The sequence below is a fragment of the Squalius cephalus genome, assembly GCF_949319135.1.
Source record: "Squalius cephalus genome assembly, chromosome: 4".
In the NCBI taxonomy this organism is placed as follows: Eukaryota; Metazoa; Chordata; class Actinopteri; order Cypriniformes; family Leuciscidae; genus Squalius; species Squalius cephalus.
Window position 1 is genome coordinate 32,590,201 of NC_137125.1, and position 25,581 is coordinate 32,615,781.

Here is a 25,581-nt window from a genome sequence, read left to right on the forward strand (position 1 = left end):
ATTGCATGTAATTATGCATCATTTATAGTTATTACTATTGTAACTGCATGTAACATACAGTATGTAACAATGACACAGTAGAATAAAGTGTTGCCCGATCTAGTTCTGTGGACAAAACTAGTTTGCCAGCTTTGCTGGGGTTTCTGGGGAAAATTATTCAGATCCATTAAATTCTCACAAGCTCTATTCAGTGACAGGATGAAAAATGAACATACTCATCAACAATTCATATAAACAACATGTTCATATAGGACAATGACAAATTTAACATTTTATTGAGATATTTCCCTCTCATAACAGAACAGAATAAGCAACACTTGACAAAGACGTGAGTGAACAAATAAATAAAGCACTGTTTATATAGACATGACTGTATGATTTTGTAAAACACTACATCTATTCAGATAAATCAGTTTTCTCCAGCATCTCCATAAAATCCCAGTACAATTGCATGACCCGTACATGTGTTCTGAGAACTTTTGTGCCATTTCATCCAACAATAAATATTTCCGCTACTGTAGCCAGAGTACAAAATTACCTTTATGCCAATGACAGGTGAATTAAGAAAATATACTGCCCAAAAAACAGTTTTTTTCTCTCAAACCAGGGCACCTGTCATAAATAAATAAATAATTCATCAATCAATCAATCATGATTTAGTGTGTAATATTTTCATGTTGGTGGTTTAATAGTGTGAATATTGTACAAATGTGTCATAATATGGACATCAAAAAAAAAAAAAAAAAAAAAAACATAAATTAATTAATTAAATAAATATTCAGGCATCCAAGATCAACTTCTGTTAGATGTTCTGTTAGAGTCGCAACAGATGACGCACTGGATCCTTGTGTAGCCACATCCTGGCCAAACGGTCTAAAGACAGCAGCTTAAAGGACACAAGTATTCTCTACACTTCTAATCAAGCATTTGGAAATAATCCACAATGTATTTCAAAGCCTCAGTATACTTTGTTACACAGATATCAATGTGGATATGCAGTAAATAGCAGTATACTTACTGGTACATATCAAGGAATGCATCCACAGGGTCAGATGACACAGATGTTAAGATTTTAATGAACTGATATTCTCATGGGTATAGGTATCAGTAGGTATAGTAACGTTTTTTTCTTTCTTTTTTTTTTTTTTTTTTTTAAATATAAGCTAAATCTACAGTATAGATCAGTTTGGTTTGCAAAAGTCCTACCTGCGGGGATATAAAATGCACTTTATAGCATGTCAGCAGCAGCATTTTCAAGTCAATTTAAGTCACTGACAATGTAAAAAAAAGGTAACAGTTGACATGACAGTTGACAAATCTGAACATTATTTAATTTGTATCTTAAAGATATATTTTGTGCAGCAACACAATGCCAATTCATTCTTCAGAATGAATGACAATAAAATAAATAGTGATCTATACTTAATATTCTGAGTAACATAGTTGACAGTTTTTTTTTCTTTTCTTTTTTTTGCTGTAACTTCAGCATTAGGCAAGACTTTATATATTTTACAGTTGAAACATATAATCCAACTTAATTCATAAATTCTATAACCATTATTATTATTATATTTTATGAAGTAATGAAAATCAGAGCCCCCTCGTCAATTTGTCATCAAAATGTCTGTCACTAAAGGTAATGATGTGAAGCACACATGGTTTTGGGAGAAAAGGTTGCATATTTGCAGAATATATGTATTAGACTCAACATTTGTGAACAACAGCAAAGTGAAATATTTTGATTTGCTAGTGTAGTACAATATAAAAGACTATGTTCTTATTTCTTCATTTAGACCCAGATAAATATAAAATAATATAGATATTTCATCACATGTGCGTTTTGAGACCTAAACACGAAAAGCACACATTAAGAAAATCAATAAAAGCTGTCGATTTTAAACATGATAATCCAACCCAATCTTAAGGCAATTCATATGTATTTTACAAGGTGGCTAATTCGTACGAATTCATACGACCTCACTCGTACGATTTTTGCTAAATTGTACATATTTTACGAGTTGGCCAATTCGTATGAATTCGCACGAATGACCTACCCCTGACCTCACCCCTAAACCTACCCATCACTGGGGTTTAGACAAATCGTACGAATTTGTACAAATTGGTTGTGAGATAGCGTTAGCCTGGAAATAACCTGGCCTGGAATCTGAAAGATTAAGGGTCTGGCATCGACTAATTAAAATCGGCCAGCTCGAGGGGCGGCACCAAGCATGCATTTGAAAATCTCACTGCACGCAATTGGAGAACACTATGACCAATCACAACAAGTTATCGCTTAGCTACCAGCGGAGCTAACTGGTAGATTAGACTCTTACCGTAAAAACAGCAAAAACACCCTTCTTGCAAAGGAAGGATTCGAGCGGCGTCTTCTGTTCTTCTTTTAGATAAAAAGCCAAGTCTAACTCGTTTATTGTAGCGGCCACAGCCGTTTCAAACAACTGGTGTTCATCCATAACCATCTTGCAATGTTTACTAATGACTTCGACGTCACAGCGCTGTCGTCATCTGTTTAGCTCGCCTCTGACCCACCTATATCAGATAACCCGATGTGATTGGTGCAGCTCGGATACAAGGGCATATTTAATGAGCATCATTACTCGACGCCAGAGTAACTCGCTGAGCAAATTCAACTTGTGCTCTCGCGAGAACTCTGGATTTCCAGGGTAAGATAGCGTTGGAAAATCATATCAAAATCATGATCATCTTTTACTAAATAAAACATCAGATCCAAATATTAAATTTCTCTTAGTCATCAAATTGTTTAAATTATAGGGCACACATACAGTATGTAAGGATGACACACAAATCAGCAAATGCCATTCTTAACATGATCACTGTTGTTGATGAGAGGTACTATGGCTTTTCCCCTGTTTAAGAAAGGAGGCATTTTCTTTGCCTAACACTATTTTATCTATAGGTGTTCAGAAGTGTCTCCTCCGTTGGAGAACAATATTGTTTTAGAAAAATATACATCAGGAAAAAGCTTTACAAAAATAAACCAACTGAACATAGTCATCCAAAATCTACTTAGAAATAAAGTTCACTCTAAAATAGACTAATATTGCACATGGGATTTCCTCTAACATGATTTATGTTCTACACATATTTGTTGGAATCCATGGATTTACATGACACCTGTTCAGTCCATAAAGGTGTCTGTCAGAAGTGGAGTACAAGTCATCATATGTTGGTCCCATAAATGTCCAGAAAACGACTGATTCACAGGGTTTGATCAAAGGCACAGGTTTTCTGCAGAGGTGTTTAGAGAGTCTGAAGAATCTGTTGTCATGATTATGAAATCCTCTTCTGGGATCTGTGACAAAATAAATAAATAAAAAGAAAAACAGATTTATTTAATTATTATGTTATTTTTTTCAAATATGCAACTCCGAAATAGATTCCAATCATAAATATTTGCTAGCGCAGGTTAAAATCTCACATTCTGATCATTTCATCCTTACATCTACTATAATACAATAGAATACAATAAATCAAAATATTTAGCTCATCTGTGTGCAAGCCACCACCACTGATAACAGCATGATTACTCAGCATGATTTAAAAACACCAGATTGCCCCTTATTTAACACAAAGGAACAAAATTAATAAAGGGCTAGTCAACAAAAGATTTTTCAAAAAGTGAAAAAATCTTTTTTCCATAAATTACGCCTACGTGTGGCAATTATTACCTTCAAATGTGTGTCCGTATGCAAGTTCGAGAGACTTTATTTAAATAACATTCATACACCTCTTTAGCTATTCGCTAATCACACTAAATTATTAATTCGTGAATTGGCCTGATTCAATGGCATCTGTTCTTGAGTCAACAACTCACTGATTCAATTGATCTGGAGTGCGTTTCCCGAAAGCATTGTTAGCCGACTATGGTCGCAAGTTATGTTGTTATCAGCATATTTCAACGAGTTGGTGTTTCGCAAAAACATACCCAGGTGAAAAAGATGTGGTATTAAATGTATTAAAAATATACTTGAAATTCAAGTAGTATATTTATAATACATTTGTATTCCCAACATGCTTATTTGAAGTGCATTAAAAATACATTGAATTGCATTTTAATATATTTCTAAAAAAGTATACTAGAAGTACATTGGTAATACATATATGCTTAGTTACACTTTTAAGAAAAATGCTAATGGTCATTGAACCAGGTTTTGGTTCTTTTGGCAGTGTGGGCAGGTGCAAATCCTGCTGGAAAATGAAGGAAGCATGAAGTGCTCTGAAAATGTCCTGGTAGACGGCTGCGTTGACTCTGGATTTAATAAAGCGCAGTGGACCAAAGTCCTCTTTTCTGATGAGAGCAAATTTTGCATCTCATTTGGAAACCAAGGTCTCAGAGTCTGGAGGAAGAATGGAGAGGCACACAATCCAAGATGCTTGAAGTCCAGTGTGAAGTTTCCACAGTCTGTGTTGGTTTGGGGAGCCATGTCATCGGCTGGTGTTGGTCCACTGTGCTGTCCACTCAACGCAGTCGTCTACCAGGACATTTTCAGAGCGCTTCATGCTTCCTTCAGCAGACAAGCTTTATGGAGATGCTGACTTCATTGTCCAGCAGGATTTGCACCTGCCCACACTGCCAAAAGAACCAAAACCTGGTTCAATGACCATGGTATCACTGTGTAATTACTGTGTGATTTCATGTAATATTCAAATTTTTTGAAATCCTGTTTTCGTGGGTTTTATGAGCTGGAAGCCCAAATTATGTACAAATAAACAACTAAATACTTGAAATCGTTTAAGTTGTGGGCCCTGAATCTATAATCTATGGAAGTTTAACGTTTTGAATGGAATTATGGAAATAAATAAACTTTTCCATGATATTCTAATTTTTTGGAAAGGGTCTGTATATGCTTAATTATACTTTTAAGAAATATGATAAAAACAAGCATACTTTTAATATATTTCTAAAAAGTGCACTATAAGTACATTGGTAATAAATATATGCTTAGTTACACTTTTAAGAAATATGCTAAACACAAGTAAAAGAAGCTCAATCACAAAACAAGCTACTAAAAAGTTGCAACAAAAACAACAAAAAAATAAAAGCAGATAATAATAATAAAATACTAAGGCAATTCAGTATAATTTATTCATGCTGCAATGCATGCTGGGAGATATTGATGAGTTTTGAATGATGGCTCCTATCATGCACTGCACTTTTATCATCACTGTTGTTGAGATTCATATGCTGATTCTTGATGTCTGTGTGTGTCTCAATGATACAGCAGTTCAAACCTTTATTGTGCACAATATTTTTTAATATTCTTCAGATAATCACAACACTGATGGATCACATGCTGTAGAATCACAGGGCTACTACAATCAATCATGTAAAATTAATGAACCATATGTGATGCGATCTGGGAAAACCCGTCGGATGTCGCGCTGGGCCGTTTTCAGTAAATTCCAAAATAGTTTGAATGTCAGTTTTTTTGTCAAAATTTTTTTTTCATTAAATTATTATTCTATAACATCTTTCCTCTTATCTCTGAAAATATCTTGGCAAAATTCCCTTGTTTAGTGCAGAAAAACAGCGATTTATAGTGTCAAGCTGAAAATACTCTCTTTCTCTAATGCATTCTATGCGACCATTTTCTCTAACGCCCGGCAGAGGTGAAAAAAAAAAAAAAACGCCGTATATCCCATACATCTGTCCATCTCTTAACACTACAAAGATAGTTTACCTATAAAATAAACCACATAACATGTACAGTGAATGTGTATTAGTGCGCATTTCGCGCCAATCCTGTTTAAACTATAACGTCACGCAGTTTTATAACAATCGCGAGATGGAGGAGAACAAGAGAACAACGGAGTCTGAAATAGCTGCTCACTTAAATGATCTCGCTCGCCTCAATCTGCTAATTCCTGGGGATGTCAGTGCCCTAAATGATGTCATAATGGACTATTTCACATCCAGAGATGTAGATGAAGGATCTGATGATGAAGTTACCGAAGAGGAGGAGTCCGATGAAGGTAAGCTAACATTATTTTCGTGCGCTGTGTTTGCTATTCTAAATGTAACGTTAGGCTTCCAATAACGTTAGTGCTATCTAAACATGCAGTGATCAAAAGTTCAGAGACTATGCCCAGTATAAACAACAGAAAACTTACTTCACTAACTTAGTTACTAAGTGGTTGCTGTCCTCTTCAGGACTAACTTACTGGTATAGTCTCCTTGTGTAGTGATATACAGTGCTCTTAGTGCTCCTGACAGAGCTTTCTTTTTCTTCTTGAATTTTGCCACGCACCATTTTCATATAAATGTGATTTTCATATTCAAACGCTGACAGCCTGAACTTAAACTTCAAAGAGCTACTTCTTCTAGCTTCTTACAGCTACGAACTGCGTCTGGTTCTCTTACGAGAGTACTCTCGTGTTGCATAGGCTAGCTTGCGCTACGGGTAAAGTCATCTTTTCTCGAGGAGATATTGAAGCTGTTATGTATTAGGCTATAAGTTGCTGTATACTGTAATACACTCAGTGATTATTAATGTGCCTGATAAGAGTTGATTCTGAACAAATACAAAACATACAGAGTTTCTTAACTCTGCGACATACGTAACCTAGTCTAGTTATTTTTATTTTTATTATTATCACAAGTTTTTTATTATAGGCCTACAAGTTTTAACAGGTCTTAGGTGCACTGTCCAGGTGAAATAGGTGATGCATTGTCAGGGTTGATGTATTAGGAGTGCATGTCTGGTTTAGCCATTTTTAAAACATTTAATATAGTCTAACAGTTATGTCCTTTCACATTTCAGATGATGACCATCCTATTATTGAAGATGTAGCACAGGTATTACCACCAGCTGCAGTTCAAGATGATGATGAAGATGAAATTCAAGAGTTTGTATGTACTTGCAAACACAATGGCGGTTATCCATGTTCAACACGTTTTAAACAAGAGGAGCTGCAGATGATTCGTTGCTGTTACCTGGAAATGACAAGGGAAGAGCTAGATATTGCCATTTTAGCCAAACTCTCGTGTGGAATGCATCTCTCCCAGCTGACATCCTGTTCGCGAAAAAAAGAACAGACATCTCGAAAGTCCCAAAGAACTGATTTCTGTCACCATGGCAAGAAAATATGCAGGGATACATTCAAATATCTTCACACCATTGGGCAGGACAAGCTAAATGTTCTTATTAAGCATTACAAGGATCACGGTGTTACTCCGCGCATCCATGGCAACAAAAAACGTCAGCCTCCTAATGCACTTAAGAAAGATGACAATGTGTATGTTGCGCATTTCATTTTTAACTATGCAGAAACTCATGGCATTCATCTTCCTGGGAGGGTACCAGGCTTTTGGAGAAGTGATTTGAAACTGCTCCCAACTAACTGCACAAAGGCAATGGTGTACTCCGATTACTGTGTGGCAGTTGCTGCGACAAACCGGCGTGTGGTCTCAGTTGTTACATTTCGTTGCATCTGGCGGGAGGTTGCACCATTTATTGTCACAATGCGGCCAGCAACTGACTTATGTTGGACATGCCAAAAGTATCAAAAAAATATCAGTGAGGCTGCCAATAGGTCTGACGCAGAGAAGGCAGAGCTGCATCGTCTGGCCACAGATCATCTAGAGAAAGCTAGAATAGAACGTTCATACTATCAGCAACTTTGTTAGGATTCAAAAGCAAACTTGCCTGCTGAGTTAGAGTTAGGTCCACACATTCCTTGTAGCTTTGAGGGGATGACACATTATAGCATGGACTTTGCACAACAGATTCACTACCCCAGCAATCCCCTACAACCAGGTCCAATGTATTTTAAAACACAGCGTAAATGTGCCGTTTTTGGTGTAGCATATGAGGCCTTGCCAAAACAAGTCACTTTCCTGTTGGATTAATCCATACAGACTGGGAAAGGTAGCAACTGTGTTATTAGCCTTTTGCACCATTTCCTTGAGAACTATGGATTGGGTGAAATGCACATGCATCTCCATGCAGATAACTGTGCAGGGCAAAATAAGAATTCTTTTGTGATGTGGTATATTTTGTGGCGTGTCTTGACAGGTCGCCATGTGTCAGTCACAATGAGCTTCCTTCTTACTGGTCACACAAAGTTTTCCTGTGACTGGTGCTTTGGACTCTTTAAAAGAAACTTGAAAAGAAATAAGGTTGACTGTTTAGATGATATTGCCCAAGTAGTTGAAAGATCAAGTCCATCTGGGGTCAATGTACCGTGTCTTTGCGGTAAAGAGGATGGTACTGTTCTTGTACCAATGTATGAATGGAGCACATTCTTGTCACGGTTGGTAGATCCGCTGTCTCATTCTAGTCTGTGTGTTCATGTGTGTGTGTGTGTGTGTGAGTGTGTGGGTGTGTCCCAGTTCATTCATTGTTTCATGTGGGCGTTGTCACTGATCATCCTGATCTGCGGCAGCTGATTGTAATCATCACAGCCTATTTAATGCCCTGTCTTTCGTCTCATGTTTGTCAGATCGTTGTTTGATGAATCCCCGTCTGCGTGCCTGCTCCTGTTTGTTCCCTCGTGTTTTGCCTGCACTGTACTGGACTGGATTACTCACCGCCGATCTCACCACGGATTCTTCACCGCCGATCTCACCACGGATTCTTCACCAGCACTCTCACTGAGGATCGCCTCTCTCAGCCCCTGTGTCACGCTCTCCTGTTTGCTGTGTTCCTGGCGATCTCCTGTTTGCTGTGTGCCTGACGATCGCGTCAAGAAGAATACGTTATCTGTCATTAACCTTGAGTGTTTATTACACAATAAACATATTGTGCACTCGCACTTGTTTCCTATCAGTTTGTCGTTACAATTCTTGGGTACATATTTCAGAAAATTAGACAACATTAAAAGCTATCATCATTTCTCATTCAGTAAGAGCTCCACACTTGTCACAATGAAAAAAATCCTTAACAGTGATGAAGTTTCCCAAGACTTGGGCAAAAATGACATAAACTTGGATGCTCTTGCTCTTGACCCAAATGCATTGCCTTGTCAACTCCATCCAAAGGGCCTTGATGCTAAAAGGCAACAGTATCTTTACAATAAAATAAGGGAATTTGTGAGTGAGGACAAACAGAACTTGGTTTGTCCCCTCCCTCAGGCTGTAAATAATAGTGAACTGTAGGTGTCTGAACTTGCAAGTCTTTTGCAGTTGTATGGTGTGTGTCATTTTTAAAGTGTAAATTCTACAATAATATGTATAGATATTAAATATTTGTATAGACTTCAACACTAAATGTTTTTTTTAAAATTATTTATAAGAAAAAATCCAAGGCACTTGAGTAATTCGTTTTTAAAAAAGTATGTAACTTATAATAACGCTCTTTTACAAACAGAAAATGAGTTAAAAAGTGAATATATTGAACTTCATAAACAGATTGTTTGTAAGTGTTGTGTGTTCCTTGTTGTAAAATATACAAATTGGTCACTTTGACCCCATGTACAGTGACTAAATTAAGTCTTTTACCACAGTAAAATGACTTTTACTTGTGATGCCTGACTGTTGTGCATTTATTTTCATTGTCTCTTTAACCCCGTAACTCTCAGTCCCCTTTTTGAGAATAGACGTGAAAATGCATTATCCAAACTTAAAAGGTTGTAATTCAAGTATGATTTTGGAATTTTATTTTAGATTATTGAGGAAGTGAAAGCACTTTATAAAATGAAAGTATGAAAACGTTTTGGAAGTTTAAATTTATGGCAAATCAAATGTACTGTACTAAATATTTATTTTATATAACCAAATTAATTAATTCATATAACATAAATATATTAATTCATATAAAAATAAAAGCCATAGGCTATATCTAACCAAGGTATGTTCCAAATTTGAAGTTGATGTCACAAAAATTTAAGTTCCTATGAGATTTTGTTTAGGCGCTGTACCAAAAATATCTACCGGGTGTCACACACATTCCATTGAATATTGTTTGATGCATTCTTCTTTAACAAATTAATATATTTTGTCCAAATATCACTTATATCACAAAATATGGAACATTGAGACATTTTTGATGATATGTGATTTGTTAAGATTAGAAAAGGTTACAGAAAGATACTTTTTGTAATATGAAAACTGACAGCCCAATAGGAGAGGAAACCACTAAAAGAATTTAGAGTACCGTTTCCATGGTAAAACAATGTCCAATTCCAAATGATACCTAATTTATGATAATTAATAAAATGTGTGATATGAAGAAAAAGGCAATAAAAAAAAGAGTGCCAAGCGTCCCGGCGGTGACAGTTAATTAAACCTGTTTTTCTCAAAATTCCGTTTCAGAAAATCATAGCGATCTGCCGACTTCAGATAAACATAACTTTTGCTACCAACAAGCTATGATAAAAATAAAAACAGATTTGGAAAGGGCTTGATACCAGCTTCCATATGATATCAAAACCTGTAATAGGTAAAATTTCACCATGTGGTGGGTTTTCCCAGATCGCATCACATATAATCAAAGGTAAGACTCTAAATGAGCTCAGTGAATCAGGCCTCTACATGATGATTATGTCATCATCAATACATAACCAACATCACCTGACTCATTTTCTCTCTGATTTTCTTGCCATAACCAACATGTGTTATAAACACATAGTTACAGCAGCCAGAGATAAACTAATCTTAGAAAGTCGGTCAAGAGCCCAAATAAAGCAAACACTGATCACCATCATGGGGACTTCAAATGAATGAAACAATAAATCATCAACATCTAAACCTCTGTTAATTCTCAAACAGAAAAAATACTGGCAACCAAGCTGACGTTTTTTACCGTCAATATCACAGTTGTTTTTACATTGTTTTTTTTTGTTGTTGTTTTTTGCCCGTAAATTTAAGTCCCGTAAAACATAAAAGGTTGCCACCATATTTTTTAAGGTAAAATACTGGCAACCACAGCTGCCGGTTTTTTACCGTAAATTTCAGAGGTATTTTTTTTTTTTTTTTTTTTACAGTGTAATACTCACAGGTTGCTTTATTGCTGCAAATAACTATATCAGTGACTTTTTGATTGAACTTTGCTCACTGTAAGTTGTGTTGGGCTGATCTCATGTTCACTGTAACTCATAGAGTGCTGTATAGTGACGACAGACAAGAGGATAAAAATGGACACTCATGTCCAGCTTGATGAGGATATAGTCAAAGCTTTGAAAGGTAAACTGAGAAGTCAATGGAATGCTAATGCATTTCTATTCAAATTATTACACACATATTCAAACATGGATACAAAAATGTTAATCATTGGTTAATTTTACATAAATTCTTCTTTCCTTTCACAGATCCTGTGATAAAGCAGTCTTCAAATACTACAGTGTCTGAACCACAAGCCCTCAGTTGCAGAAAATGTGAGTCATACTCAAAGAAGTGATCGTCCACTTGAAGATGTGACAGTCAAACACTTCTGTTTCTTTGATTAAGCCATTTGTAGGCCTAAGTTTGTAAATAATGCATTATTCACTTCTGCACATTGTTTTTCCGTAACTTTTATTTTTTCAGAAAATTGAATTGAATAACTGGAATGTTCTACAAAAAAAAAATGAATATAGCTCTGCCATAGCATTTCACTGATCTTTGTTATAATGTATTTTGTTCAAGAGATTATATATGCTGCTATACTTTTTTAATGTACTCTTATGTATTTATTTTGCAATGTACACAACAAGATAGTATATTAAAGTTTTCTGGATTTCAAAGTCTGTGTATGTCTTAACATTTATATTAAATTATTTTTGCACTTTTAATATACCATTTTGAATACTGATTAAAACAGCTTTATAATAAACTATTAGTGTAATGCTAATACTGAGAGCTGAAATGCTATTTAAATGTTCTTGAAGTACATTAAAATTAAGCTTCAAATATATTATAACTGTAGTTTAAGACATATGAAAGTATATTTTAAATTAACTGTAAAGAAATACACTTAAATGCACTAAATGTACTTGAAGTGGTTCCATTTTAGCACAATTTAATATATTAAAATATAGTGCAAATAGCTTAAAATTGATCTTAAGCATATAAAGCACGTAATATACTTGAAGTTGTTTCAAAATAATACATTTAATATGCACTTAGTATAGTACAATTTTAATATATTTATTTTTCACCTGGGTATATTGCTTGTATGTTTCGAAGACACTCATAATGAATTTGTAATGAACTTGTAACACAAATAAAGTACACTTTAATATCACTACTCAAGCATGTAATTAGTCCCTACACACAGCAAAACCCCCAGTGTTAAATTAACACTGCTCAGTGTTTATCTAATATACACTCTCAGAGTGTTACACTCAAGTAACACTGAAGCGGTGTTAAAGGTAATGAGATAATTAAGTGATTAATTGAGTGATGATTGAGCATTATTGAAGACACTTAATGTTAACAAGCAGAAGGAGAAAAATCACAAATTGTAAGTCACCATTATGGTGATCAGTATTTGCTTTAGTTGGCCTGTTGACCCTTACATTTTTAACTTAAGATTTAGTTTGACTGCTGTAACTGAGTTATAACTGCCAGATGAACAAAGAGAAAATGTAGTCTTGATTATGTTTTAACATCATAATTTTTTTACCTAAATCACTGAACTCATTTAGAACCCGATCTCTGAGTTAGATTTACTTTATTGATTATACTGGCCTTGTACAGTATAATCATTTTAGCATTTTCAACGTAATCCAAAGGATTTCTTAAGTTATTCTGATACAAAAAAAGAATTTTTTTTTTTTTTTTTGGCATTTAGGGGACACAGACATCAAGAATCAGTGTATGAATCTCAGCAATGGTGATAAACAGCATATTCAGATAAACAGATCAACTCTGAACATTAGAAAACAAGCGACTGAAAAGTCACATAAAAAAGCAGAAATAAAATAAAATAGTAAGAATAAAGGAAATTAACAAGAAAATTAACCTCATTATTTATTCATGCAGCAATGCATGATTAATGAGTTTTGATTGGTGGTACCCAGAATGCACTGCAACATGCTTTATAATTGTCACCATTGTTGAGATTCACAGGCTGATTATTGATGTCTATGTGTCTAAATAAAAAATAAAATAAAAACTTTGGTTTCAGACATGAAAATGTTAAAAAATATAACATGCTATGCAAGAACAGTGCTTTTATAATCAATAAAGTAAACCTAACTCAGAGATTATAGGCTCTAAATGAGTTCAGTGATTCATGTTAAAAATTGTTTAAACACAACCAGCACTACCAGATCACTTTTTCTCTTATTTCATAGGGTTGTTATAACTGAATTACAGCAGCCAAACTAAATCTAAAGCTAAAAATGTAAGGGTCAAGAGCCCAACTAAAGCAGACACTGATCCCCATACTGGTGACTTAAAATTTGTGATTTTCTCCTTCAGTGACTCTGCTTGTTAACATCAGGTGTCTTCAATAATGCTCAATCATCACTCACTTAATTATCTCATTAACTTTAACACTGCTTCAGTGTTACTTATAACACTCTGAGAGTGCATTTTGCTGTGTACAAGCATATACTTAAAGTATACTTAAAGTTGTTCCAATTTAGTACACAAAAGTACACTAAATACACTTAAAGTTATGCTTTACTACAATTTAATTACTACTAAAATATACTTAGTACAAAATTAGTTGTTTCAAAATAGCACACTTCAAGTTAACTAATCATTAATACACTTGAAGTATACTGATAATTAGTCTGGCTGCAAGTATACTTAGCGTATTTTTTTTTTTTCACCAAGGTAGTTCCAACGAACATTCACAAACAGCATTGTAAAGTTGTGTGGTTGGAACAGAGGTGTATAGTCCAGGGGTCAGAAAGTAGAAGTCATGCCATATGTTTATTCCACCCATGAACTCAGCCAGCTGATTTCACTAATTAGTTCCATCTCCTGGCTGAATTAGCAAATCCAGGTGATTGGAACAAAATACTGAGGAGGACTTTTAATTTCTGAACCTGGACTTTACACCTCTGGCCACATGTCAGCCAAGAGCAAAAGAAATAAACCAGAACTGGACCTTATCTGAGTATGACGACGTCAGGCTAACAATAATAGGTTTTGAAGCATGAATTAAATGTTTTGGGTGAGTAATTGCATTTAGCAGACAATAGAGTTGCGATGTTCCAGCAAATAGTTGTGTCAGATGCACTTACAGTTTAGAGAATGTTAAGACTGTTAAGCCACAAAACCTGTGTATATTAAATATGAAGTCATCTCAGCTTTAGTAAGCCTGTTAACAAGCAGAATTACTGAAAGAATGAAGAGAACAGAAAAAGAGCCGAGCAGAAACACAAGACCTACAACTGACTTCAGCCACAGCCTTAGATGAAATCCACTGAAGAGAAAAGAAGACATTAAATCTTAGATCTCAGCAGAGGAGGATTAAACAACTCCACAAATAGCATAACCAGCTTCACTTATTACTAACCAGACTGACTTTATTTCTGTTAGACGTCTACAGAAGTTGTTATTAAGAATTAACAAAGGTTTAACTTTAATGTGTTTCATTTGAAGTCACCATAACAGTGATAAGTGTTTCCATTAGTTGGGCTCTTAACTCTTTTTATATCTTTTGTCTTTTTTTGGCCACTGTGACAGTGTGTTCGTTAAACACATTTGCAGCAGCAAAGAAAGTTAAAGTAAAACGAGATCAGGTGATGATGGTTATTGTTGATGGTTTTAAAATCATCATGAAATAGCCTGAATCACTGATTTCATCTAAGGCTGTGGCTGAAGTCAGTTGTAGTTCTTGTGTTTCTGCTTGACTCTATTTCTTTTCTCTTCTTTTCTTCAGTGATTTTGCTTGTTAACATGCTTATTAAGGCTGAGATGACTCCATATTTAATGGGTGGAATAAACATATGGCAGGACTTCTACTTTCTGACCCCAGCACGGGCTGCAACGCATTCTCATCCTAGGGCGTAAGCATAGTTTCTTGTTTGCATGACATGTGGACTTAATAAATCTTAAGCAAAATAAGCAAGCTAACATTCAGTACAATCTATATATTTTATTTAGAATAAATACAAATGTCATTTAAGTGTTTTAGTTTGTCAAGAGATTTAAAGCACTGTTTTTGAAGAGTGCGTGTGCGAACGTGCTCTAGTACGCAAGAACAATCCAGAATCTGGAAATAAAGCAAAATAACCATCTGCCGTCATGCCAATCTGCTGAATTCACAAGTCTGACTCAAAATTAAAGATCCTCAGAGTTTGAGTGAATGTGCGACTGATGGCACAAAAAGTTACTGTAAGAACACCAGCCCAAATATGAGGGGAATGTACAGTTATTGATTTACTAATTTTCATTTATGAATTATTAATAAATCAATAACTAATCATACTGGCTATAACTTACACAATTTAAAATTACCCAAAAGGTAATACACAGCCCAAATAGTTGGATCTCTGTATATAAACAATCAATCACAACGAATTACAATTAATTATAAATGCACAGAGGGGCTATATCAAATCTTGTGAATGCCTCCCAAATCAAATTGTATCAGATAATCCGTCTGTCCGCCAGGCGAATCATGCAATGTTATTATCAACTCTCAAGGAGAGATATCCTTATGAATTCTCAAGAAAAACTATTCTCTTGGCCACAGAGAATAATTGTCTTGTTCACAAGATTATTAACTTGTAGGTCAATCACAAATTTATCGAGCTTGTAGCTATAAGATCGAACACATTTAAGAGGCTTTGTTCTGTGAGCAGCAAACAGAGACGATCAAGAGTATAATAGTTTTCTTTTTAATAAAATGCGATTATAAAGGTAACGTTACAACTACATCTAACAAAGAATATATGTGAAAGAGTATATGTAAAATGAAAGTAAAATAAACAGAAAAGAAAAACAGCAGATTGCAGAGTGGTGAACAAATCACAATGTATAGCCTTGGAGAACCATCAAAGTGTCAAAATCACCTTAAACAGGTAAATGTAATACGCATTCAAATCTTGGTAAGAGATCAAAAATACTTGCATTGAAAACCTTGTGGTTGAGATGGGACGGCGAGTAGCCGATGCTTGCGTGTCCGTTTGAAACGTACTCGGTTACTAACGTAACCTCGGTTCTCTCTAGAAGAGGTTACGTTAGCAACCGAGTACGTTCTCTTACGAGAGTCCTCTCGTACTGCGTTTTTGTAAAAACGCTACAGGAACCCCTTGTAAAACGCCGTGCGTGCTGGGATAAAGACACCGATCACTGGAAGCTAAACCAGGTGTACAGTGCATAACCACCAGATAGACTCACAAAGAGTCTGGGAATAAGGGAGGGGGACCTTATTTCCCTATACTGTAGCGTCCGCAGACGTAAAACATGACCTCACAGAGAGAGTCTAGAGACAAGAGGGGATTCCCTCCGTCCTTATATGGTCGCGTCAGCAGACGCGAATATGACATCACATAGACAGGGTGGGGAACCTGAACTAAATGTGGGAAATGTGGGTCTTACACAATTCTGCCCATAAGACAGTCGGTAGCGCGTTGCGCATGCGATTTCAGTGTTCTAGTTAGACAGCTGAATCGACTACACCGATAGTAGCTTAGCCTGCAAGGCGGGAACCTCTAGGTTGTAAAACCTAATAAATGTAGACGGCGAGGCCCAGCCTGCCGCTGTACATATATCCTGTAAGGAAATCCCGCTGGACCAAGCCCACGAGGAGGCAACGCCCCTCGTGGAGTGCGCTCTAACTCCCAACGGGCACTGGAGGCCCTTGACAGTATAAGCCAGCGCTATGGCGTCAACTATTCATCTGGATAAGCTCTGTTTCGAAACAGCCATTCCCTTGGAACGTCCACTGAACGAGACAAAGAGCTGCTCAGTCTGTCTGAAGACAGCAGAGCGGGACACGTAAGCTCTTAAAGCCCTAATGGGGCAAAGAAAACTTGAGTCCCCTTCCTCACTTGATCCCGGCAGGGCAGACAGGGAGATAACCTGAGCCCGAAACGGCGTGTTGAGGGACTTTGGCACATAGCCATGCTTAGGTTTGAGTATGACTTTAGAGTCATTAGGTCCAAAATCTAAGCACGCTGGGCTCACGGAGAGCGCGTGCAGGTCGCCTATGCGCTTCACCGAAGCGAGAGCCATCAAAAACACTGTTTTGAAAGACAAATGTTTGAGGCTAATAGATTGGATAGGCTCGAAAGGGGCACCTTTCATGGCCGCCAAAACCGTAGAAAGGTCCCACATAGGGACTGAAGGAGGTCTGGGTGGATTCAGCCTCCTAGCTCCCCTGAGGAAGCGGATGACTAAATCGTTCCTTCCTAGTGACTGACCCAGCGTTGTTCCAGAGAACGCTGTAATAGCCGCCACATAAACTTTGAGCGTGGAAGGGGATCTGCCCTTATCCAACAGCTCCTGTAGGAAGGAGAGAACCTCCGTCACCTCACAATCGAGAGGTGATAGGCTCCGAGCTGTACACCAGCCGGAGAAAACCGACCACTTTGAGGCATAAAGCCGCCGAGTCTACGGTGCTCTGGCCTGAGTGATGGTATTTATCACTCCCTCTGCGAGGTCAACGGATATCCGTTGAGCGCCCACACATGAAGGGACCACAGCTCAGGGTGTGGGTGCCAAATCGAGCCCCCGGCCTGCGAGAGGAGATCTCTCCTCAATGGCACTGGCCATGGAGCGATGTCTGCTAGCTGCATCAGGACTGGAAACCATGCTTGGTTCTTCCAGAACGGTGCTACAAGCAGCACTGGGCATTCTGTTTCCCTGACCCGCTCTAACACCTGTGGCAGGAGGGAGACGGGGGGAAAAGCATATAGCGGGCAGCGCGGCCACATCTGGGACAGCGCACTGTCGTTCTTGGAAAAGAACACGGGGCAATGAGCGTTTTCGCGGGACGCGGACTGTTTGTGGGTGTAGAGACCATTCGCCCAGGGGAATGTTGTTCCTGGACAGTCTGTCTGGGCCCACATTCTGGAGCCCAGGCACATGCACTGCTCTCAGCGAGCGCAAATTGTGCTGAGCCCATATTAGGAGGCGTTTCACCAGCCTGTACAGGGATGTGGATCTCAGACCGCCCTGGCGATTTATATAGGACACCACGGCCGTGTTGTCCGAACGGACTACGACGTGTTGGTCCTTGATTTGGGGACAAAAACGCGTCAGCGCGTTGTGCACTGCCAGCATTTCCAGGCAGTTGATGTGTTGGAGCTTTTCTCGTTCCGACCACAGGCCGAAGAACGGTCTGCCGTCAAGCAGCGCTCCCCATCCCGAGGTGGATGCGTCTATCGACACCATCCTCACTCCCAAGGAAGTCCCCAGGCTTACACCTGATCGGTACCAGTCGTCCGCCAACCAAGGTATCAGGGCTGTCACACAGCTCTGATTGACCTTGAGACGTAACCGGCCGGACACCCACGCTCCGCGCGGTACTCGCGCTTTCAACCAGAACTGCAGAGGGCGCATGCGGAGCAGGCCCAGCTGAAGAACTGGTGATGCTGAGGCCATGAGACCTAGCATCCTTTGAAACGTCCTGAGCGGGGTAGTCGCGCCGCAGCGGAAGGATCTCGCCGCGCGCTGAATGTGCAGCACGCGCTGTGGCGACAGCCGCGCTGTCATAGACTGTGAGTCCAGAATGGTACTGTGGCGAGCAGGACGAGGTCGAGGGCCGTGGGAGGACGGCACGAGGCCGGTGGCGTGATTGCAAATGAGCGACACCTGCGCGACGCACCGGTCTCGCATCTCTCACGGAGGAGCGGAAGCATAAAGGAGGAGCGACGACAGTGAAGAGCGAGAGAGGACAGGCCTGATTTTATTTGATGTTGTGTTTTGTTTTCTGTTTGGTGTTGCCAGCAGTCGTCCGTGAGGGGCTGCTGGCTTTTACTTTCATTTTGTATTTGTTTTATTTTGATAAAAAATGTTTGAATGTTCGCCGGTTCCCGCCTCCTTCTTCCCGTAACAACATACCACGTTACATTGGTGCCGAAACCCGGGAGGAAGGAGGGACACGCTGTCGGAGAGCCCTCGCTGCTGGGAGGTATCGCGGTGCTGAGGAGGTCGGGCAGCACGAGGGAGCGTCTGCCGCCGATTGCTGCCCGAGGCGATGGTGCTGGATCGAAAGAAGATCTGGTGGGACGGAGAGCTCGCTGCCGTCCTCCTGGGTCGAGGAGGGATGGCTGCCATCCGCGAGGGAGCGGAGGAGTTGCTCCCGTTCGCCGTGGGCCGGAGCCTGTTGCCGTCGGCCATGATGGGGGCGGAGCAGGGGACGGGAGGCTCGCTGCCAGCTGCCCTCGATCGGAGGAGCCATCGCCGTCCGCCAGGAGGCGGAGGAGCGTCGAGCCGTCCCCCAACGGATGTCCAGTGCCATCGCATGGCACCGCGAGTGACTCTCAGCTGGTTGAGGACCGAGCGGCAGTGTGTCCGGGAACCGGATCAAGAATTTTTTTTTTGTTTGTTTGTTTCTCCTCTCTCCCCTCTCTCGTCTCTGTCGCTCCTCATGCTTCCGTCTCCTTTTCTCTCGCCTCGTCTGTCCATACCCCCAGGTACCGCAGCCGCCGTGATCGGTCCCCCCACGGGAGGGGGGGGGGGGGGAGTAGGCGCAGCCTCGGTGGTACCCCCCGGCCTGCGAGGGGCGATGGGGGTATGTGGCGAGCAGGACGAGGTCGAGGGCCGTGGGAGGACGGCACGAGGCCGGTGGCGTGATTGCAAATGAGCGACACCTGCGCGACGCACCGGTCTCGCATCTCTCACGGAGGAGCGGAAGCATAAAGGAGGAGCGACGACAGTGAAGAGCGAGAGAGGACAGGCCTGATTTTATTTGATGTTGTGTTTTGTTTTCTGTTTGGTGTTGCCAGCAGTCGTCCGTGAGGGGCTGCTGGCTTTTACTTTCATTTTGTATTTGTTTTATTTTGATTAAAAATGTTTGAATGTTCGCCGGTTCCCGCCTCCTTCTTCCCGTAACAACATACCACGTTACAGGTACCCAGAAACGAAATCGTTTGACTGGGGTTCAGTGAACTCTTCGTCCAATTGACCGTGATACCAAGATTCTCGAGGTGATCGAGTAAAATGGTTCTGTGCTCCATGAGCTGTGATCGTGATAGTCCAAATAGTTCAGCACTCGCATGCCTCTGAGTCTGAGAGGGGCGAGCGCTGCGTCCATGCATTTCGTAAATGTACGAGGTGCCAGGGACAAGCCGAACGGCAGGACTGTATACTGGTATGTCTGACCCTCGAAGGCGAATCTCAAGTATCGCCTGTGATGTGACGCTATCTGTATTTGAAAATACGCGTCCTTCAGATCTATTGACATAAACCAGTCTCCTCGGCGAACATGCGCGAGGATTTTCCTGGTCGTGAGCATTTTGAAACTGCGTTTCACTAATGCTTTGTTCAGCCGTCTTAGATCCAGTATGGGTCTGATACCACCGTCCTTTTTGGGGACTAGAAAGTATCTGCTGTATAGCCCCCCTTCGCTTTGAGCTTGGGGTACATGCTCTATCGCCCCTTTGCTTATCAGTTTTGATATTTCGGCGCGAAGTAGGTGTGCTACTTCTAAAATCACCGTAGTTTCGACGCGCGCTGTGAAGCGGGGAGGGCGTCGACAAAACTGTAGCGAGAAGCCTCTCTTTATAATGCCTAGCACCCAGTCCGAAACCCCTGGAAGTGCTGCCCATGCTTTCGCATGGCTGGCTAAGGGCTGGATGCGAAGCGCGCTCTGTTCGCCGTGCGACAGAGGTGCTTCGGGGCGCAATAACATAGGCGTTATGCCTGTGGCATTCGAGGCGGGGGGCGCGCTTATTACAGCGGGCAGAGCGCTCGTCCTCGACCTTACTACAGTGCTTAACTGAGTGAGGGAGGGCTGAGAGAGTCTCGCGGGACTCATGTCTGCGAGTAAATGTGGGCGGGAAGCGGGCACATTCACTGCTTTGGACGCGCTGCCTGCCTGAGCAGAGCGAGCGCGCACAGGTCCCGTTTTTACAGAGAGCCTGTGGTCTGTGAGACTGTGTTTGTGGGCACTGGGAAGTGGGCACTTTCACTATATTGGAAGCGCAATCGACCTGAGAGACCGGCCGCAACGGGGCTCACACACCTGCGCTTTCCTAGGCATGCTAGGACTTCTTCGGGGCTTCCGGCTTCACCACAATCCTCGGCCGCGGCCCGCGCTGAGCGGGGCGTCGGTTGGTAGAGCGAGAGCGGGGCCTCGAGCTGCGCTGCTGTCGCTGCTGTGAAGATGTGGCCGAAGGCGGGGGCTGAGGCTGAGAGCTCCGCGGAGTCTGTTTTTCACGACTCGCTGCAGAACCGGAGCGCTTCGGGAGGAAGTGCTTGAAGGCTTGAGACGCTTTCTGGGCTTCGGTAAATCTCTCCACGAACTCGGAGAGAGAAGATCCGAAAAGGCCAGCGGAAGACAGCGGGGCGTCGAGAAACGCGGTGCGCTCGGAATCAGCCATCTCCGTGAGCGTCAGCCATAGATGCCTCTCAGCAAAAGTGGCGGAAGCCATACACCTTCCCATGGCTTGTGCAGCAGACTTGGTAGCGCGGAGTGTTAGATCTGAAGCACTCCTCAAATCCGCGATGCAGATAGCGTCAGGTCCCATCTCGTCCAACTTACGGAGGAGATCACCCTGGAATATCTGCAGCGTAGCCATGGTGTGTAGTGCTGACGCGACCTGCCCAGCGGCGGAGAAAATTCGCGCGAGCAGCGTCGACGTCATGCGGCAGGCTTTTGAAGGCAACACCAGTTTAGTCCGCCGTCCAGCAGAGGGTGGGCAAAGGTGGGTCGCTATCGCCTGTTCCACCGGCGGAAGTGAAAGGTAGCCTCGGTCTTTCGCATTATCCAGGGAGGAAAATGCTGGCGACACAGACGAGCGCGTTCGCGCAGAGTAGGGCGCATTCCAGGCCTTCGCAACTTCTTCATGAAGCTCAGGAAGAAAAGGAGCGGGCTTTGATTCCGGAGAAGTGCGCTCACCAGGGAGGAAGCTACCATCCAGCCGGGTGCGAGAGGGGAGTTCCGGTGCAGACCACTCGAGGCCGAGGCTCGCCGCGGCCAGCGCGAGTACTCGCATGAGCTCCTTCTCGATGTTGGCTCTCGTAGTGGGCTTGCGGGCAGGAGGCGCGAGATCCTCTGAGCTCGCCCAGTCCTCGCTGCCTGAAGCTAGCAGAGAGCAGGAATCCTTCTCCTCCGACGCGGCCTCGGAAACGACTTCCTCTGATGAAGCGGCGGCAGACTGCGGGCGCTGAGCATCAGGAAGTGATTCAAGAGAAGCCGGTGAAGCAGGCGGGCAAACCGGCGAGCTTAGTCGGGCTGGAGCGGATTCCGGGACCCGCTGCGAGCGGCGCTTCTTACGGCGCGGCAGCGCGGCGGGGAATGCAGGCTCTGAGAAGAATGCCAGGCGAGTCCGCAGAGTCACCATCGGCAAAAGCTCGCAGTGAGGGCAGCCGCCGTCAGCGAGCGCGAGCGCTGCATGGTCCTCACCCAAACAGGAGACGCAGATGAGATGGCGGTCTCCCTCGGTGAGTGGGGCTCGGCACGAGCCGCATGAAGGCATCTTTAAAAAGACGCAGCTCATTTAGGGGGTGAGTGTCGCAAGGCGAACACACACACACACACACACAAGAACAGTAGAATAATAGAAAGGATATGGCGTCGGAAAGCGCAGCAGGTACGGCTGTAGAAGGCGGCGTTGGCCAGCGGCTTCGAGGGCTCGTCCCGCTGAAGTGCTTGCCTCAGACGACGCTTGCTTCCTCATGATCCAGCGATGCGTGCGCTTCGCTGAAGAGATGAAAATCAAGTGAATCAGCCTTTTCGAGCTCCTTTTATAGAGGTTAGCCACACCCGTCTCGGCGGGAAATGGCAAGGAGGGCGCGAAGCGCCCTCATTGGCCTGACGTCACCTCAGGCCTCGCTCGATAGGCTTATGCAGTTGCCGCAGAGCAGCCAATGAGCGAGCAAGCCGTCTCGCCATAGCTGAGTACTGCTGCAACGCGCTTTACATGTATGAAAATTAAGGATAATTTTTTGCTTCAGTATTTCGTGAAAAAAGAGTTTTTCCCGTAGCGTTTTTACAAAAACGCAGTACGAGAGGACTCTCGTAAGAGAACGTTCTTTGGTTCTTCCTGAGTGCGCGTCGGAGCGGGAGTTTCAAAACGGTTCACGTGTGAGCTGCTAAGACTTGATTTAAGTTTGTTTCACTTTGAGGTGTAAGTGAAGGAACACTAGACTATTAAAACAAGAAGTCGGAGTTACGACTAAAACAAAACAAAGTTTAAGTAAAATAAAATGAAGAGACTCGTACGAGAAAGAACAATAACGAAAAAGCAGGAACAAAACAAGACGAAAGGAATACAGAACAGAACTGACCGGAACGCGGAGTGTAACCGCTTTTCTAGGGTACAGAAATTTTACTCCTCCCTGGCGCTTGGGCCAATTGGAACGCGAAATTCCAGGCGGGAGAAATTTTCTTTGTCTCACTTAAGAGTTCGATTTGCATGTTTTATGACAGTCTTAGGATCATGCCATTTCTACTTTAAACAATTATAACTGCAGTAAAATGCATTTTATCATAATTTGGTACCCATATCTTTCCTACGGGTATATGGAGGTTCAATTCAAGACCACATTTGGTATGTTTAAAAGCTACGGCATGGAAATGACTTATTCTGTAAAATAAGCATTAAGAGTTCAACTAACAATCTAGGAATAAGATTAACCCAAAATGTGATGTACATTTACAAATGGGAATGAAAATTGGACTTTTAAAAAGATCCACATGGCATATCTATGAGTGCAACAGTGTGCACATCTGAAACATTATTCCTTTAAGGTTTACAAGAATACAAAAACCCATCACAGAGAAGAACAATCGTGGAAAAGAGAAATTACATTCAGGTTTACATATTTCTTCAATGGTTATACATATAAAATATCTAGGATGAACACTTTAATTCGGCTCCTCTGCCAGAATCTCAGTGAGATTCCTGGCTTGCTGACATTCCGTTAGGGTTATAAAAATCTTTATCAACCTAACCAAAGTGGGGAGGGGGGTCTGATTACCCGAGGATGCCGGCGAACATTCTTAAACTAGAACATTTAGAATTCAAGGCTATGCATTAGAAAGTCACACCTCTATTATAAAGCAAAACTAATCACACATGCATATAGGAATGTACATACATTAGAAGGTGGTTTCTATTCTAAATTACATACAAAGGACGTGTTTGTAGGTGAGTGTGTGTCTTTGTGTGTTGTGTGTGTGTGGACAGACCACCTGGGCCTTCGTTTGCAGGGAAGGGGGAAGATTGATAGCAATCTTTGTGGTCTGCCAGTGAGAATCCTAGCCATGTTATGTTAAATTTCATGCTGGCATGAAAGTGTCAGAAAACAATTTGACCAAGGCTTTCTGAGCTCTTCGGGGTCCATTTGGTGTTATTCTTTGCTTTCTGGGGGGGTCATAAAACACCCCAGGAGGATGTCTCTTACAGACCAGGCGGCCCCAGTTAATGAATTATATTTACCAGGTTAAAAGCTAAAAGCTTTCCCAAAATTTATAATGACAAGTAATCATGAGTCCTGTCCATACGCTACATTACTAATACACGAAAAAAAAGTTACAAATGCAGAATTTTAAGATTTATTATTGTAAATGAAAATCATATTTAGGTCACGACTGTCAGTTGTTTGTGAACCAAATCTGCTGTAAAAACAGTTTAAGCCCATTGTATGAAATGCTTGAATGGACATGTCCATATAATAATGCAAATTAATGCCCATGCATCTTCCCGCACTGAGGGTTGTGTTTAGGGTCAGGGGATAGAATATTGTTTGTACAGTATAAAAATAATTGTCTCTGGAAAGTCCCTATAAAACATGAAAACCCAACAAGTTTGTAAGAATACATGCATTTGTGAACAGTGACAAACACATTTTGATTTTGAATTTGACTCCATCAATGAAGCTAATGTGTTTGCTCATGTTTAAAGATGTATATATATATATATATATCTTTAAAAAAAAATACCTTGCAAATATTCAATATCAATCACAGGTATGCAGTATATGAACATGTAGACAATATAGATTGTTTTGTAGGCAGAGTTAACTGATCGGTAAAGTACATTAAATAAATAAATAAAATTATTAATTGAAGAATGAAAAGGGACCAAGGTTTGACCAAGATATCTAATGATAAAAAATAAATAAATAAACTGGAGCAAGGAGTTTACAAAAATAAACTTAAGATATATTGTCTGAAAACAAGTATTTTTATCTCATGCAATTTTCGATTTAAAAAGATGTTTATAAATATTTATTGGTCAACAGTACAAAAGTACAGTATTTATTTTGAGAATGATTTTCTGCTGTGTAAGACTCAAACCTACAACAATACAGCACTCCTCTGAAATTTGACCCACTGTTCAACAGTCTCTTACTGGCTAGCTGATTCTCTGTCAGTGCAGATCAGTGAAGGTTTGCGACGGATAAGTGCAGTGACCGCGGCTGCAATTAAAGCACTTTGGTCATTGGTGTGACAGGCATCCCACCCAGAGTAGTGCACGCTGATGCTGACCCATCTGAGGTATTAGAGAGTGCAGCATACACCCGCTCTTGGAATCTTCCTCAAAGTT

The 25,581-nt window shown here is 41.1% G+C and overlaps 1 protein-coding gene across 1 annotated transcript in view; it reads right to left on the minus strand.

The window, feature by feature from the left end:
• Positions 1–800: 800 nt before the first annotated feature.
• Positions 801–25,581, minus strand: part of LOC307157125 (potassium voltage-gated channel subfamily A member 1) — an 88,328-nt gene continuing 63,547 nt past the window's right edge. Inside the window, exon 2 of the mRNA XM_079868900.1 lies at positions 801–3,331. The gene's annotated coding sequence lies outside the window, so the exon portion shown is untranslated. The remainder of the gene's footprint in view (positions 3,332–25,581) is intronic.